At 44.4% G+C, this 16,645-nt stretch overlaps 1 pseudogene; it reads left to right on the top strand.

Moving 5' to 3' along the window:
• Nucleotides 1-16,387, top strand: part of LOC102909285 (liver carboxylesterase-like) — a 38,500-nt pseudogene extending 22,113 nt beyond the window's left edge.
• Nucleotides 16,388-16,645: the final 258 nt, after the last annotated feature.

A 16,645-nucleotide genomic window follows, 5' to 3' on the forward strand; every position in this document is an offset into this window, starting at 1 on the left:
TAACCCAGGTTCAGAAAGACAAACACCATATTTCTCTCTGATATGTCAATTATTTGACTCCTTAATTCTGTTATTTATCATGGAATACATCTGGAAGTCAGAAAAACCAGGAGGGGACATGGGGGAATGTCTTAAGGGAGGAGTGATCTAACAAAATAGGTAAAAGGAAAGGGGGGACATTGTGGGTGGAAAAGTTAAAGCAGAGAGGGAGGTTATTGAGGAGATGAGAGTTTGGGAAGGGAGGGCCTTAGCTGGATGAAGGGAACACAAAGAAGCTGTATGGAAGCCCACTGTCCTGTAACTTAAATGAGAACGTGAAAGGAGGACTGAAGGGTGTTACCCTTCGTATCTAGAGAATGTGACTCTCAGAAACAGTGGATTACAACATTCTAGCCCCAAGTATGAGACTATGAAGTGGATCAGAGAGGTTCCAGAAACCCTCTCAAGATGCCGTCCACAGTGTGTTCCACTTTCCTGCCCCACCATGACAGTGCTGTCAGGCCTAGGATCAGAGAGCCTCGGTTCGTAGGCTTTGTACTTTCCTAAATGGCTTCACTATGTCAGAGGGAGTGAAGAAGGTGCCCCCAGGTTAAAACTAAGCCTGGGGAATGGTTACAGGCTGGGATGGGAAAAGGTAGAATGGGCAAGGGGAAAGCCTAGATCCTGGACGATGGCATTAGTTGTAAACAGAATTGGGCTCCACAGTCAGATTACAGCTTCTGTATGGTGAGTCTAGAGCATGAGAAGTGAAGAGCATGGACCCTTGTTTTACATCTGTTTGTTTCTGACCTCACTGAACAAGAGGAACTTCTGAACAGGATGGTGATGAAGTACTGGGTCAGCTATGCATGACATGAGAGAACAGACATGATTCCCTTAACTTCCCCTGGCTTGGAGGTCTATGGTAGCCTCATAGGCATCCCTCATATACATATATCCTTAGTCACATGATAGCATACTCTTCAAGGCCAGATCACATTCAGACAGAGGTTCTTTTGGGATATTATTCACTAGTCATCTTCTAGTGCTCATGGGTGAGGTGTCCAAAGTGCAAAATCCCTCACTGGTTTTGTGTATGTGAGCCCGCCCCTGGGAGAAGGAAAAAACAGTGCGGCTATTGCTGCCCCATGATGAGCAGACACTAGTGGGAGCTGTTTGATTGCCCAGATCAGGACACCAGCCCTCTTTGTCTCCAAGACCTTGGGCTTCTTCACCTGTCATATTGTCCTAAACCAGGGATCAGGCCTGGGGACAACAAGCTTCAGAGTGACCTTCTTCCTGGGAGTTAGGGAAAATCTTTGATAATCCCATCCATAGGAATCCCAAGAAGAGCCAGGAACATTTCTCAGTACTGAACTAGGATGAACATTACCTGCGGTTGGTCATCTAGTTTGCCATGAGAAATGTCTTGAGGCTGGAAGGCTGCACTTCAGGAAGGTGGTCTCAGAAGATCTTTGAGCTGGACTGAACTGAGGAGAAACAAACAGGCCTATAGCATGTTAAAGAATGTTTGTTTTCCAGTAACATGAGTGCAAATGGGTTCAGTCTGATTTGCACAGACTTTGAAGACACAGGGCCAAGTGTATCTTTCGTGTATCCGTATATTCATTTCTCATCTATCTGTTCAGCTAACACTTACACATGGTCTCTCTTCACGGCAATAAAATCCCTAACTAAGACAGAACTTCAGGCTGTCTGAACTGGTTCCCCACACAACACCCTCCAGAAAGTGAGGCTGGGTCAGGTGGGAGCAACTCCTAATCCTGTACTCTTTGATGTACCTGCCAGGATTCTTTGTGATTCTGAAGCTCCTACTCATTAACCTGTATTATAGGCTCTGAAAGCCTAGCTAGTCCCAAACACCAGAACCATAATGTCCCCGTTAAACTGTGGATTTGAACTGTATAGGGGCTGCCCATGAGAATTAGGAAGTATGGAGATGGAGTGGATAGGGGACAGGTACTTCAGAAGTGCTGGTTTTTCAGTGTGTTTAAAGGAAACAGCTTTGTTTGAGCAGGGAGAGTGATGTGTTTACTTAAAATCATGACTGCAAAAAAAAAATCATCAGAGCCCCAGAAAGTGGATTCAGGAAATTGTAAGTCCTGAAAGTGTGGAGCAGTTTTCAGGGTGGTGGGCATGCAATGCAGGTGTCTTTTATCCACTTCACCTGTCTCAGATTTACATCCCATTCTTCACCTGTGGCATCCTGAGCATGCATCTAAGGGAGAGTCCCCCTGATATTTCCAGTTACAACTTTCTGCAGCCTTCTCTTCACCCCAACACCTGCCCTGGGCTTGCTACCGAAAGGACTGTGAACACAGTGACTCCAGGTTGAAGGGAGGGTTGTTGGTTTTCTAGAAGGACCTTGGGAGCCCTGCTGTGCCTTCCACAGAGACTCAAGGTGAAACAGGAATTGAGTACATGGCTTGGCCCTATCTGCTGCCTACTGGCTCTTGTAACCTCTGCCTTGTCAGTTCAGTTCAATGACCTTGCGCTGCTCCAGCAAACTCTCCACCTACTCCACTTTGGATCCAAATTCCTGTCTGAGCAAAAGCCCTATATTCTGTTTCCTGTTAATGACATACTGTGCACTCCACTGTAGCATAGACTCAGGCCTGGGAGTCTATCATGTCACTTGAAAAACTTCCTAACTGCATAAATGCTGTGGCCAATGGGCTCCTGCTTCTCCTTTTTCTCATTCAGGGGAGCTCTTCGGGTGACATAGGGAACCTTAGATTAAACTGGTAAGTAATGCAGAGTAAGAGGCTGAGATTACAGAGAGGGAGTAACTCATAGACATGTCAGAAGAAATTGTAGGAAATGTGTGTCCTCAAATTCCCTTACCAGGGCCTGTGAAATGACTCAGCAGCTAAAGGTGCCTGCCTCTAAGCTGGTGGCCAGAGTTCAACCCCAGAGCACACATTGTGGGAGGAGAGAACTGACTCCAAATGCCCAGACCAAAGCCCACAGAGTAGCCTTCTCCCAAGCAATGCATCACTATATAGGTGGAGGTCACCCATAGTGAGGAACCAGCTCAGTAGTAGGGGATCTGAGTTGTGCTGGACCAGCAGGTCAGGGGATAAAGGAGCAAATGGATCTTTTCCCTCAGTGCTTTTGTAGCTGTGACTGCTATTGGACTTGTGGATAATAATGATATAATACATTGATGCTGTCAGATATCTGTGAGTTTGTAAGCCCCAAGGACAGAACAGTGGACGGGCAGCCATCAAAAGATATAAAGTTATTGGAGCATACAGAAATTCCTGGTGCCCCACATTCTTCACTTGACCTTAGTGGTCCCTGGGTTCCCTTCACCATGCACCTACGCTGGGGCAAGGACAGGCTGGATTCCAGAGCAAAGGGCAAGGGTGCTCTAGGCCTATCAGCAACTCACAGGCCCTTATCAGAAGTTGAGCCAGAATTGCTTTATACCCAGGGTGTGTGTGCAGCACTTACACTCTCCTAGTGTGAACCTTGTTGACCTCCTCCTGGGCCTCTGCCACCTGATAGTAAAAACTTCGTTGACCTCTTCTGATTCTCTCCAATCAGATCCACTAAATTAACCTCACCTGTGGCCCCTGCTTTAGGGCACCAGACTCTGGAAGTTCAGGGGGTTTCTCCATGCATAAAGATCTGCCTGAGTCATTCATGGCTACTGTGTGGAATATCCCTTCTGTGGATTCCTGGGCTCAGAGTCAGTGACAACTGTAAGAAGGAGGGAGTGTATTCTGACTTATTCTGTCTCATCCTGGCTTGTGTCATCCAAGGGAACATCAGAGTGGTGGAGGCTTAGAGAGAATGCCCAGGATTACTCAGAAGGAATATATTAGCTGTGAGTTTTGTGACACACCTATAAAACCAGAACCTGAGAAGCTGAGCTAGGAGGCCAGTCTGGACTACATACAATACTCTGTCTCAAAAAAAAAAAAAAAAAAAAAAAAAAGAAGAAGAAAAAGAAAACATATGTTCATCTAATGTGGTTTTCACCAATGACTCCTGCTCTGGAATATGGCTTTTTAACTTCCAGCCAGAAGAAAATGTTGCTCGATTACACAGAGTTTCATTGTGAGATTTTCCTTGAAGATAAAGCACTGTGGGTGTAGGCAGGCTCTAAGCAGGACCATTTCCGTAGGTTTTGTCTGTTGCAATAACTGTCAGGCATCACAGGCAGGAGCTATAAGTGAGACACCTGAACAAAGATGCTGTCTGGTAAGTCTTGTGTGTAGGCAGCAAGTCACAGAGGACAGGGTAAGCACTTGACTTAGAAAACTGTTGACAAGTCACTCTTGGGTGGCTGTGAGTGGCTGATGTCCTGTCCTCATCCACAAAGGTGGCACCGAAGATGCTGATTCCTGGGGGTCAGATGGGGAGGGTGACACAGAAGATTCACTAGGCTGATTTGCAGCTCTTAACTTTTCTTGTTGCAACTCACCAGGTTTCCCTAATTCTGCAGTGTGAGAACGTGGTGCTGTGGGAGGGGAGGTGCAGGGAGGTGGGAGCTGGTAGGGATGACACACAGCAGGAGGAGGGTCTCACTGGACACCTCCCTGCACTCTCAGGCAGAGAGGATCAGGGCTGCTTAAGACTGCACAGCATCCAGTCAGGAAATTTTCTGAGGTAAAGAGTTAACAACCCCATGGAGTCCAAACCCTTATCTTCACCAATGTCCACACTTAGAGCAGGTAGGTTGTCTAGGTCAGTGGGAGACTTTGTGGCATCTCCTCATTTCCTGATCCCACCACAGCAGCCACCATTTTGTGTGCAGGTCACAGCTGTGCTTCTCTCAGCAGCTGTCACGTCAGTGCTGGCACAGACAATGGTGTGTGAGTGTGTGAGTGTGTGTGTGAGTGAGTGTGTGTGAGTGTGTGTGAGTGTGTGTGAGTGAGTGTGTAAGTGTGAGTGTGTGAGTGTGTAAGTGTGAGTGTGTGAGTGTGTAAGTGTGAGTGTGTGAGTGTGTGCGTGTGAGTGTGTGTGTATCTGTGTGTGAGTGTGTTTGTGTGAGTGTGTGTGTTAGTGTGTGTGAGTGTGTGAGTGTGTGTGAGAGTGTGTGTCTGAGTGTGTCTGAGTGTGTGTCTGAGTGTGTGAGTGTGTGTGAGTGTGTCTGTGTGTGTGAGTGTGTGTGCCTGTGTGTGTGAGTGTGTGTGCCTGTGTGTGTGGTGATATTTTATTTGTGCATTAATAAATAAAGCTTGCCTGGACATCAGGGGGAAAGGACAGCCATTTTAAGTAAACAAAGAAGTCAGGTAGCACACGCAGGATCTCTGTGTGTTCAAGACCACACTAGGGAACAGAGCCAAGCATGGTGACACTTGCCTTTAATCCCAGTACCAACCATAGAGGCCTGGAGGTCTGTACAGACAGAGAGAAAGTGACAATACTGTGTAGGAAGAGGAAGTGAGAGGGCAGAACAGCAAGGCAATAGAGGCATGGGTAGACAGGAAGTAACTCGTATTTGGAAGCTGCGGAGTTGGTGAGGTGAGGTTGGTGGTGGCTTTCCCTATTTCCCTGATCTAAGGCTTTCACCCCTATTTCTGGCTCCATGTTTTTTATTTAATAAGATCTCTTAACACTCGTGTTACATGTGTGTGTGACTATGTGTGTATGTATGACTGTGTGTGTGTCTCTCTCTGTCTTTCTGTGACTCTCTGTGTGTGTGTGTGTGTGTGTGTATGTGTGTGTGTGTGTGTGTGTGTGTGTGTGGTGTTGGAATCCATTGAAGTTTTCTCCCCAGCTCCCCTGCAGAGCCTCTAGATACTAAGAGATTCTAAGAGGTTCATGTTCACATCCTCGGAATATCTGCGAATATGTTTGTGAATATGTTTGACTGAGATGTGTCCTGGAAGTCAGATGGGAGCATCAGAATATCCAGAAAAGTCCAGGAGAAGAGCATCCTATCCCTGTCTCCCTGAGTACCTATCCATATGTGGAAGACTATTTCTAATTTTCACAGATCCCCCTGAATTCTTTGGTTCCTTGTGACACAATCATTCTCCTTCATCTTCCACATTACTTATTTATACTGTGGCTTTATTGTGGTCCCTAAACTTTTTTAGGCCCTCTAATAATAACTTTCTCTTGTACTTTATTCCATCATACAAATGTGACAAATGATGCTCAGTCTGTTCCTGTGTTCCACTAAAACATCTTCTCTTTGTCATCAAAGTTCTCTGTCCCTATCCTCTAGTTCCTGATGCTCATAAGGCCCCTTATTTGATAGAATAGAGTGTAGATTATTGAATCTACTCAGAAAAATAAAGAGAAAATATAGACACAATATAGATAAAAAGATAGATTATTGAATCTACTTTTAAAAGACAATTACTAGTTTTAAATACTTGACATTGGATTAGATTTTTGTATATTGTATAGAAATTATATATATTTAGATTAATATTGTTATAAAATGCCATACATAAATTTCTAATCTTGTTCTAATATTGTTCTTATACAATACAATTTAACAATGTAATGCAATTTGTTAATCCTTGAATGTTATTATTATCAACTATTAGGATATAAAGAAATGAAAGTTAGTAGTTAGACATTACACTTGAACTTGTAGTCATATTAGGTATGTTTTCAAGATCAAGCAGATATATTTTAGATAGACAGGTCATCTTCAAACCCTTCAGAGATCTATAGAATATGGCATTTAAAATGTTTTAATAACTTTGAAATTTTTCTTTTTTTAATGACTATGAGATATGTTGGCTCCTGGCAGTACCAATCTACTTCAGAGAAAATATGGGCATTGAAGAAACTGCATATGGAGTTAACTTTCATTGTGTCAAAAGTTAGCCACTGGACAACAAAGTATCCTCGAATCAACTGCTGACAAACATGACAAAATGGACAGACAGGACACGAAACAAAGGACTGCCAATTCTTGCCAAGACAAGTGTGGCATCTTGTGCCACATCCTCTGAGGCCTGGACAGTATGGCACTATCCCTGAAGTGGCCTTTGCAATCCAGAAAAGGTACAGTGCCCTTTTCTTTGAAGGCATCTGAACAGGCAGTGGTGTGCAGTGGAACAGTAGCTGAAACATTATTCTTGAAAGAGTAACTAAGCTGACAGAGTCTAACCTCTCAATGGTAGACTGACATTTAATAAAAGAGTTGAAGCTACTCACAAGCTGAGAATAATGGGATGCAGAGAAGAATGGGATGCCGAGATGAAGCCACACACAAGCCAAGAAGAATGGACAACTGAATTCAAAAAACATCAGCAATTTCCAGAATTTAAAATCCTGAATCATGAAAGGACACTAGTGGAATTCAGGTGTTTTGGGTTCATGGATTACTCTCACTAAATGTGAGGTCGAACTGTTGGCCTTGTGTACATCCTACCTCACAAATGAGTCTGTTGGGTAGGCTAAACCTATAGGCTGAAGATGATGCCCCAACGTTGTGGAGAACCTTGGGTGACTGTCCAGGCAGCTGGCTGTTTCTGTCAACTCACATTTTTTTGGAAGTCACTTGTTTGCACTTCCTGTTTTTTAGGTAATATTATTTCCTTCTTGGGTATCTGAGGGAGTTGAAGATTTGATAGTTGTAGTTATAGTTAGTTGAAAATTAGTAGTTACAGCGTTCCTTGTTAAGAATTTTAGAAAAGAAACTCACTAAAGAGGCGTAAGTCTATATAAATTTGAAAGACATTGTAAGATAGTTCTGTTAGTAATGTAAGTCAGAATAGAAAGTGAATCAGGTAGCTACATTTTGGACTTACCACAATAGGATAGATAATGGAATATTTTCTCTGAGCTTGTCAATTGCAAATGGACTAGTATTTATTGCTTGTATATATTGTTTATAATTATTGTACTTATTGTAGTTTTTCTTATATTAGTTATAACTTTTTTCCCTTTTATTAGAATAGAAAGGGGAAATATGATGATATTTTATTTGTGCTGAAATGTGATTTTATTTGTATGTTAAAAAATAAAGTTGCCTGGGGATCAGAGGTCATAGCCATTAAGCAGAAGTCTGGCAGTGGTAGCACATGCCCTTAATCCGATCACATGGCAAGCAGAGTCTGTGTGTTCAAGGACACAGCCAGCATGGTGACACACACCTTTAATCCAAGTACCAACCATAGAGACTTGGAGGTCTGTATAGACAGGCAGTGACAAGAAAGTCATGTGGTTGGGTTTAGAGCCAATGAGAAGGCAAAACAGAAAGGCAATAAAAATACAGACACACAGGAAGTAGGTCTCTTTCTGAGGGTAAGGATGGTGGCGGCAGCAGCGAGTGGTAAGAAGGTGGTTTTAGTTCTTGGCTACTGCTCTCTGATCTCTGGGCTTTTAACTCTGCATTTGGCTCTGTGTTTCTTATTTAATAAGACTGTTTAGAATTACATCTACACTTATATGACAAATATGTCCCATTGAAGGATACCATCTTTTACAGGTTACATTCATTGTCTTGAAGGTCAACAATGGGATATCTCCAAAATGATGATTCTTGTAATGTCAATCTTTAACACCAGAATGCAGAAAGAGTTGAGCATGAGTTTCAGCTGGGCTCAGGAGCTGGGCAGAGATAAAAACCCTTTATTTGAGTGCAGAATTCTGATGTCTAGGGTTTCCACTAGGGCAATAGTTCTCAACCTGTGGGTCATGACCATTTGGGGGTCATATGAGCCTTTCACAAGGGTTGTATATCAGATATCCTGCAAATCAGATATTTACATTACAATTCAAAACAGTAGCAAAATTACAGTTATGAAGTAGCAAAAAAAAATTTATGTTGGGCGTCACCACAACATGAGGAACTATATTAAAGTAACAGCATTAGGAATGTTGAGAACCAGTGCACTAGGGCCTGAAGACATTATTGAACTGCTGCACACACAGGAAGAGGAGCCAGAATTTCAGTGTCTTCCAACTAAACCAGCATGACCTAACAAGGAGGATACCTACAGATCCTAAAATCACCATAAGGACAAGGGACTCTGAGAGTGGCCTCACTACTCTGTGAGTCCTGACAGCACAGAGGAATCTTGATGATGAAGGACAAACTTAGAGATCCTGCCCTTGCACTTCTCTCTATCTGTGGAATCTTGAGTGTGTACCTACTCACAGAAGCCCCGTGGCTGCTCTTTTTACAGGTTCTTGTTCCCTGGTCTTCATATCAACATCCACAGTGGGTGAGTGAGTAAAAGGACAAGGGATCATGATGACTCCATGTTCAAGGACAGGGATCCTGGCATCCTAGGAGGACTTCAGATACCATGTGTTGTCTATCCAAGAAGCCAGGGAAGAAACAGAAACTACAGAGTGGCTTTGCCCTGCCTGTTATTGGCTCCTTGTGGCTTCGGCTTATCATCTCTCCTACAATAAGAACTTTGCCCCACCCAACTAAATTTCCACACCTACATCCCCAAAAGTACAAAATTTCTGCCTGGCCTACCTGTTTGATTTCCTGTTGTTATTAGACTGTCATTTTGTAGTAGCTCAGACTAAGGCCTGGGATTCAACCTGCCACTCAATAAGCTTCCTGGCTAGGTAGCTGTATGCTGTGGCCTGTGGGCTCCTGCTTCTCCTCCTCCACGTGCATGGTGTGACTAAGCAAGAAGAGAGGACCAGGGTCAGAGCTGTTCCAGTTCTGCAGAGTTGCAAACTAAGCTTGTGGAGGGAAGGCACCAGGGAGGGGGAGGGAGGAGCTGGTGGAAATGACAGATGAAATCCTAATGCCCCAACCAAAACCCACAGAATGTGCCCTGTGGCAATGCAGGGTCAGAGATGTTTAAGGTTACCATTCACTGGGGAGCCAGCAGGAACAGAAGAACAGCATGAACATGTCCCTCCTCTGTTTGTGGTTGTGACTGGAGTTTCTACTGACCTTGGGTTATGACAATGATTCCTTCATAATGCCAAGTGGCTATGAGCCTCTCACCTTACTGTCAATTTTCAAGAGGGTTTCTGGTCAAGGTTTCTGGCCCAAACTAATGCAGAAGGCCTCATCTTCACATCCTATAGCTGAACTGAGAGGACCCAGGTTACTATCTTCATGTACTATGAAGATGATGAGTTAAAATCTCCCACATATCATAAATGATGACTTCTCTCCACTTACAGGCCAGGACTCATCCAGCCCCATCAGGAACACACACACAGGACAGGTGAGAGGAAGCCTTGTCCATGTGAAAGACAGTGATGTTGGTGTCCATACCTTCCTGGGAATTCCCTTTGCCAAGCCTCCTGTAGGACCACTGCGCTTTGCTCCCCCTGAGCCCCCTGAGTCATGGAGTGATGTGAGAGATGGGACCTCCCAGCCAGCCATGTAAGTTCTGGGGCCCAGGGGACTTCCGGCCTGACCTCTAGGCCACACTGCAGTGCCTCCTCCATCTCAGCTCTATAGCAGCTTCAGTCTGTGCTGAGGGCAGTCTGCCAGGCTTGTTTCCGATGAATGTGCTAAGGATTAGAGAAGACCAACTGTGCCAAGCTCCTGGATCAGAGCTTGGCACCTGCAGGGATTTAGCTGCAGGTACTGCAGTGAGAAAAGAGACTAAGGCCATTCTTCACAGTCACTGTGACCATCCATTGCCCAGGTGCCATTGACTGAGGAACAAGTACACATGCTTTCAACTGGAGACTATGTGGAAGAAGGAGGAACCTTCAGAGTCTGGAGTAAGATGGAGAATGTCTCCCTACGCAATGGTATTGTCCATTCATCCCTGTAGTTCCTTTGTGGGCACAGAACCCAATACCTGAGTGTCTTGGTTTTTTTTCTGTTGCTGTGATAAAGTACCCTGACAAAAAGCAATATGGTGAAGAAAGATTTTACTATGGATCACAATTCCAGGTTATAATCAGGTTATAATCACCACAGTTGGGAAACCACAGGGTCAGTAGTTTAAAGGGGCGGATCACATCACATCCATAATCAGGAACAGAGCCTATATGTCACATGCATGCCTGCTAAAGCTTCATTTACTCTCTCCACTCTTAAATAATTCAGAAGCCCCTTCCTAGGGAATAGTGCCTCCTACAATGAGCAGGTGTTCCTGTCTCAATAAACATAAACAAAAAAATTTGCCACAGGCATGCCCACAGGCAAACAAGATCTAGACCAGTGGTTCTTAATCTGTGGCTTGCAACTTCCCTTCAAGGGGTTGCATATAAGATGTCTGGCATGTCATATATTTTCATTACTATTCATAACAGTAGCAAATTACACTTATAAAAAAGCAACAAGATAATTTTGTGGTCAAGGGTCACAACAACATGAGGAGCTATACTAAAGCATCAAAGGATTGGGAAGGTTCAGAACCTCTGATCTGGACAATTTCTCATTGATAGTCTTTTCCAGGTGATTCCACATTGTGTCAAATCAACAACCAAAACTAATCACCACACCAGGATTTAAATAGTACAGAAGTGATGAATGGTAGGACAGGAAGGCAATCATTTTCATAGAGGCTGCCAGAAGTCTCCATCAACTAGTCCTCAGGATATTACTATGCAACCAGAGGACTCTCTAAAAGTATTGCTCCATTCCCATTTCCATAGAGCTGGTGGCCTTTACCTTGGTAGGAAGGGATTTTACAGAAGGCTTAGATACTAGCAGGGTGAAAGGACCAAGCAGATGCCATAAAAAGCTGATCAGTCTTCTCTTAGATATCAGGCCTCAATTTCAGTTTCCTGATACTTCAGCAAGCAGTTTCTGGGAGGGCCATGAACAAAAGACATAGTCCTTTCAGTAGCTCTCTTTCTGTACATACTCTGACTGCTCAAGGTTCAGCCAGTTGTTTACTGTCTGGGTCCCTTACATACTTAAAGCTATGTGCATGGGCCAATGTAAACGTGCTAGGCCAGCCAGCCTCCATGGCAGCTCAAGGACAAAGCCTGGGATTTGTCCAGGCCTGCTCAAAAATGACAACTGTATCCCCCAAACAGTAAATTCAAAGGTTATATACCCTCACCCAATCATATGACGCACAGGCTAGTACCACCCTGCTTATGGTTTTTCCCTTTGAAAACCCCTCACTCTGAGAGCTCAGGGCCATCCTCTTCCACCCAATTAGATGGAGTGCTGGACATAGACCAAGCCTGAGCTTGCTTGTTATCAATAACCCCCTGTGTGTTTTGTATCGGAAATCAGCTTTGTGGTGGTCTTACTCGGAAGTCTTGTGACGCGGGCACAACAAGGGCACCATGGAAAGCAATAGCTGAAGGTGACGGAGAGAAAATTCAGACACAGATTTAGGTTTGATCATCACATATTGTGGACTGTCCTCCATTTTCACCAGGTGTCTGCAAACAGATGTAATGACTTTAGGGGTATCGAAGGAGATGAATCTGATCATGCAGCCCATTTCTATGTCTGAAAACTGCCTGTATCTCAACATCTACACACCAGCTGGTGCCCATGAAGGTTCTAACTTACCTGTGAGTGTCAGAATATGGTCAGCTGGGGAAGAGGATGTTTTCTTCTCTGGGAGATTGGAAGGGACAAGGTAATTCAGAGCTCTATTGTAGTTTAGACCCTGACTAGTAGCTTTACCTTATTAGGCTCAAGAAGGTCATTCAAGCCATGGCAAGCTGCTTAAACCTGGTGTGTGACTCAGAGCACTGGGACTCTGAGAGATAAGAGGCTCAATGTATTTGATTAAACCAGGAATTCTATCAACTTGAACCTGTCAGACCCACTCTGGAAGGTGCTCAAGGGTTGCACAATGACATCACGAAAATTTCTAGTTGCAGGTTATGTGTTGTGCCAATGGGATCTGATGTCCCTTCTGATTAGCAATCAGGAAAGACATACATGGAGACACTCCTATTTGCTCTACTTTGTTGGAACTGAAGGTGGTGATGACATTACTTTAGATCTAGATCCATAAATCCATGCCGAGATTCCTTGATGGGGAAGTGGCAATGGTAATATGCTTATAGGCTTAGAGTGCCCTATCAGTGGGCCAATTCCTAAAATGCTGAGATCTGTGTGTAAGCTGACATGCATAGATGCAAAGAAGTTGATAATCTATTAGGTAGTCCAATTGACCTTGGGCTGGATGTGAACTTCCTGAGATCTGTGTTGATATCTCCAGGTGATGGTATGGATCCACGGTGGTGGACTGGTTATAGAAATGACTTCCGTGACTGACGGATCCAAACTAGCAGCTACTGAGGATACAGTAATGGTTGCTATTCAGTATTGTTTGGGTATCCTTGGCTTCTTTAGGTAAGCTTGTGACTGGGATGCATTATGGGGGCTGAGTAGAACACGGACAGACCTGTGATTCTGTAATGCCCACATCTGGAGACCCCCAACAAGACTACCACAGAGCCGATATCCAATGCAAGCACAAAGGGGCTTATTAATAACAAGGCAATACTAGGCTTGGTACGTGTCCATCATCGAACACAGAAGGTGGAGGAGGACAGCCCTGAGCTCTCAGGGTGAGAAGTTTTTTGAAGGGAAAAACCACAAGCAGGGTGGTACTAGCCTTTGCATCATATGATTGGGTGAGAGTGTACATAACCTTGAGCTACCATTGAGACTGGCTGGCCTTACATGTTCACATTGACCCATACACGTAGCTCTAAGTTGGTAAGGGGTCCCAAACAGCAAACAACTGGCTGAACTTTAAGCAGTCAGAGCACTTGGAGAAAGGGAGCTACTGCAAGGACTATGTCTTTTGTTCATGGCTTTCCAGAAACTGCTTGCTCAAGTCTCAGGAAACTGAGATTGAGGCCTGATCTCTGAGAGAAGACTGAGCAGCCTGTTGTAGTGTCTTGTTAGCCCTTTCAGTTCCTATTCCTGCCACTGTACAGCACTGGAGAAAGAACACCCGAAGCAAATGGGTTTACATGGACCAAGTGGCTGCCCTATGCTAGGTCCAGCAGAACATCGCCCACTTTGGAAGCAACCCTGGCCAGGTCACTATTTTTGGTGCATCAGCAGGTGACACAAGTATGTCTTTACTTGTTGTGTCCCCAATGTCCAAAGCACTCTTCCACAGAGCCATTATGCAGAGTGGAAGTGCCCCTACTGCCTGACCTTATCTCTGACACTTCCAAGGTGGTCTGCATAGTGAGTGCCCGCAACAGCACCAGTTCCTACTTTGCTACCTCAGTCCTTGCCTCTGGTACTCTGGTATTTTGTTAAGTGGGGAAACAAGGATCATGGGAAATAGCTTTTTTCCAGTAATTATGGAAAGGCATAAACTTTAGAATCAACTCCCCTCTGCTTTATGTATGCTGAGTATGTTATATGACAGCAAAGTTGTGCCCAGTGGCTTTCATCATTGGCAAAAACACACGTGCATGATTTCATAGTTTGCTTCTTGTTGCTGTGATAAAGATCATGCCTAAAAACTGTTTGGGGAGAATAAGGTTTATTTCAGCTTACAGTTTATAGTCCATCTCGAAGAGAAGTCAAAGTAGGCCCTCAGACAGGTACTTGGGGGCCAGAACTGAAGCAGAGGCCAGAAAGGGGTACTGCTTACTGACTTGATACTCAGGCATTCCTCAGTTTGCTCTCTTACATATCCCAGGGCACCTGCCAATGGATGGCACTGCCCACAGTGTGCAGGGTCTTCTCCATCAGTCATTTCCCAGGAAAATACCAAGATTGTCTATGAGCCAATCTGATATAGGCTTTTTCTCTGTTGAAGTTCCTTTTTGTCACCCTGGCTTGTGTCAAGTTGAAAAAAATAAATCTAAGCAGGGCATATGGATAGAGGGAAAGGGCCATCTGGTAAAAAAAAAAAAAAAAAAAAAAAAACATACTCACCGTGCAAGTGTGAGGTCCCAAGTTCAAATTCCCAGAGCCCACATAAGGCTAGAGATAGTAATTTGTGTCAGTAAACCCAGTGCTCCTGTGGACAGATGGGAGGTAGAGACAGTAGACTCCCGGGAAGGTCATAGTTCAGCTAAGCCAGTATAGACAAATGCAAACAAGGGGTGACAAGTGACACCCAAGAGTGTTCTCTCTCCTTCACAGGCAAAATATAACACACCATACGTATTGTCATATGTGAACACCACACACAAACAACAAAACAATATGCAATAACAGTCCCTGTCCCAGCTGTCACCTCTGAGTAACAGAAAATGTGAACAATTCCACTTAAGTCCTTCTTAAGTCCTTTCATACACAACAAACAGTAAGATGTGGTATTTAGGGGCAATGACAACTACTTGGAATCAAGGAAACTCTGCTCCCTGTTGAGAGGGATGAGATAACAGATGCCTGTTTCATTTACAGATGGTGGCCAACCTCACTGGATGTAAGGAATCAGACTCAGAGGCCCTGGTACATGGCCTATGAGACAAGGGTGAAGCAGAGATTCTGGCTCTCAACCAGGTTGGGAGAATTGTGTGGCTTAGAGGACCAGATCGCCAGCATGTGGGATTGCCAGTCCTTACTACTTGAAACAGTTAACTTATCTCTGTGGTTAGATGTCCTTATAATACTGAGTGCAAAAGGAACAAGATAGGCTAATTTTGATGTCCCATTTCTTCTGTAGTGAGCATAACATCCTGAGATGAGATAGGAAATGGGAAAATTGTGTGGATGTTCAGTGGGCATCAGAATATTTGTGTGATTGATCTTCAGCATTGACCCTTAATTCCACATGGATCTTCACTATGATCCCTGGTGTGGTGGATGGGATGTTCCTACCTAGGCACCCTCAGGAGCTGTTGGCCTCTGTGCATTTTCACCCTGTCCTTAGCATCATTGGTATTGACAGTGATGAGTTTGGCTGGGGAGTCCCCTTGGTAAGACCTAGTTCTAAGCTCCTGGGAACTTAAGTTCAAATGGTGGGTGGTGGAACCTCAGAGGTACTTTGATTTAGATCCAACCCATCCTATACTTAAGACTCTCCTCTATCTGCCAGTTCAGGGGCCTTGATCATGTCATAAAGAACATAACCAGAGAGACTCTTCCAGCTGTTCTGAAGAGCACAGCAGCACAGATGGTGAGAGACCTTGACTTTTGTCCTGACAGAGAGGGTTCCCATATATTCTTCTCAGATACCATGCTGGAAATAAAGGATAGTGTATGTGTGTGTTTCTGTGTGGGCTCACCCAAAGCTCATACCTTTCCCTCTATACCTTGTCTCATCCCAGGCCACATTCCTTACTCAGAGGCTGCTGCCTACCTATCTGAGAGTCTGCCTAACATCACTCTTCCTGATTCCTCCTGGTGTAGATGCTGCCTCCTGAATGTAGTGACCTGCTAATGGAAGAGTACATGGGGGACATTGAGGATCCCCAGACCCTGCAAGCACAGTTCAGAGAGATGATGGAGGACTTCATGTTTGTGATCCCTGAATGCCAAGTAGCACATTTTCAACATGAGTACATCATTAACAAGACTTTGGGTGGGGGTAGCTCAGAGCTGTGGGTCCCAGATGAGGTCTGTAGTGTTCAGACCTGACTCATGTCATCATCATGTCTCTGATAACAGGCATCTCAAGTCACTTACCTCAGTAAACCCTTATGTCAGTGCTGGGGATCAGCCTCAGCAGTGCCGGGGGCCTGAGGATGGGATACTTGGAAGGCGCAATAATGACTCAGAGACAATGTTCATGCAAGCTGACAGGTCACTTTGGGCTTCTGCAGTTGCTAAGTTTCTTTTGCTTCCCTAGCTTCTCTTAGTTTCTCTAACTTCTCTTAGCTTCTCTTACTTCTCTGA

The sequence above is a fragment of the Peromyscus maniculatus genome, chromosome 5 (genome assembly GCF_049852395.1).
Source record: "Peromyscus maniculatus bairdii isolate BWxNUB_F1_BW_parent chromosome 5, HU_Pman_BW_mat_3.1, whole genome shotgun sequence".
Classification (NCBI taxonomy): Eukaryota; Metazoa; Chordata; class Mammalia; order Rodentia; family Cricetidae; genus Peromyscus; species Peromyscus maniculatus.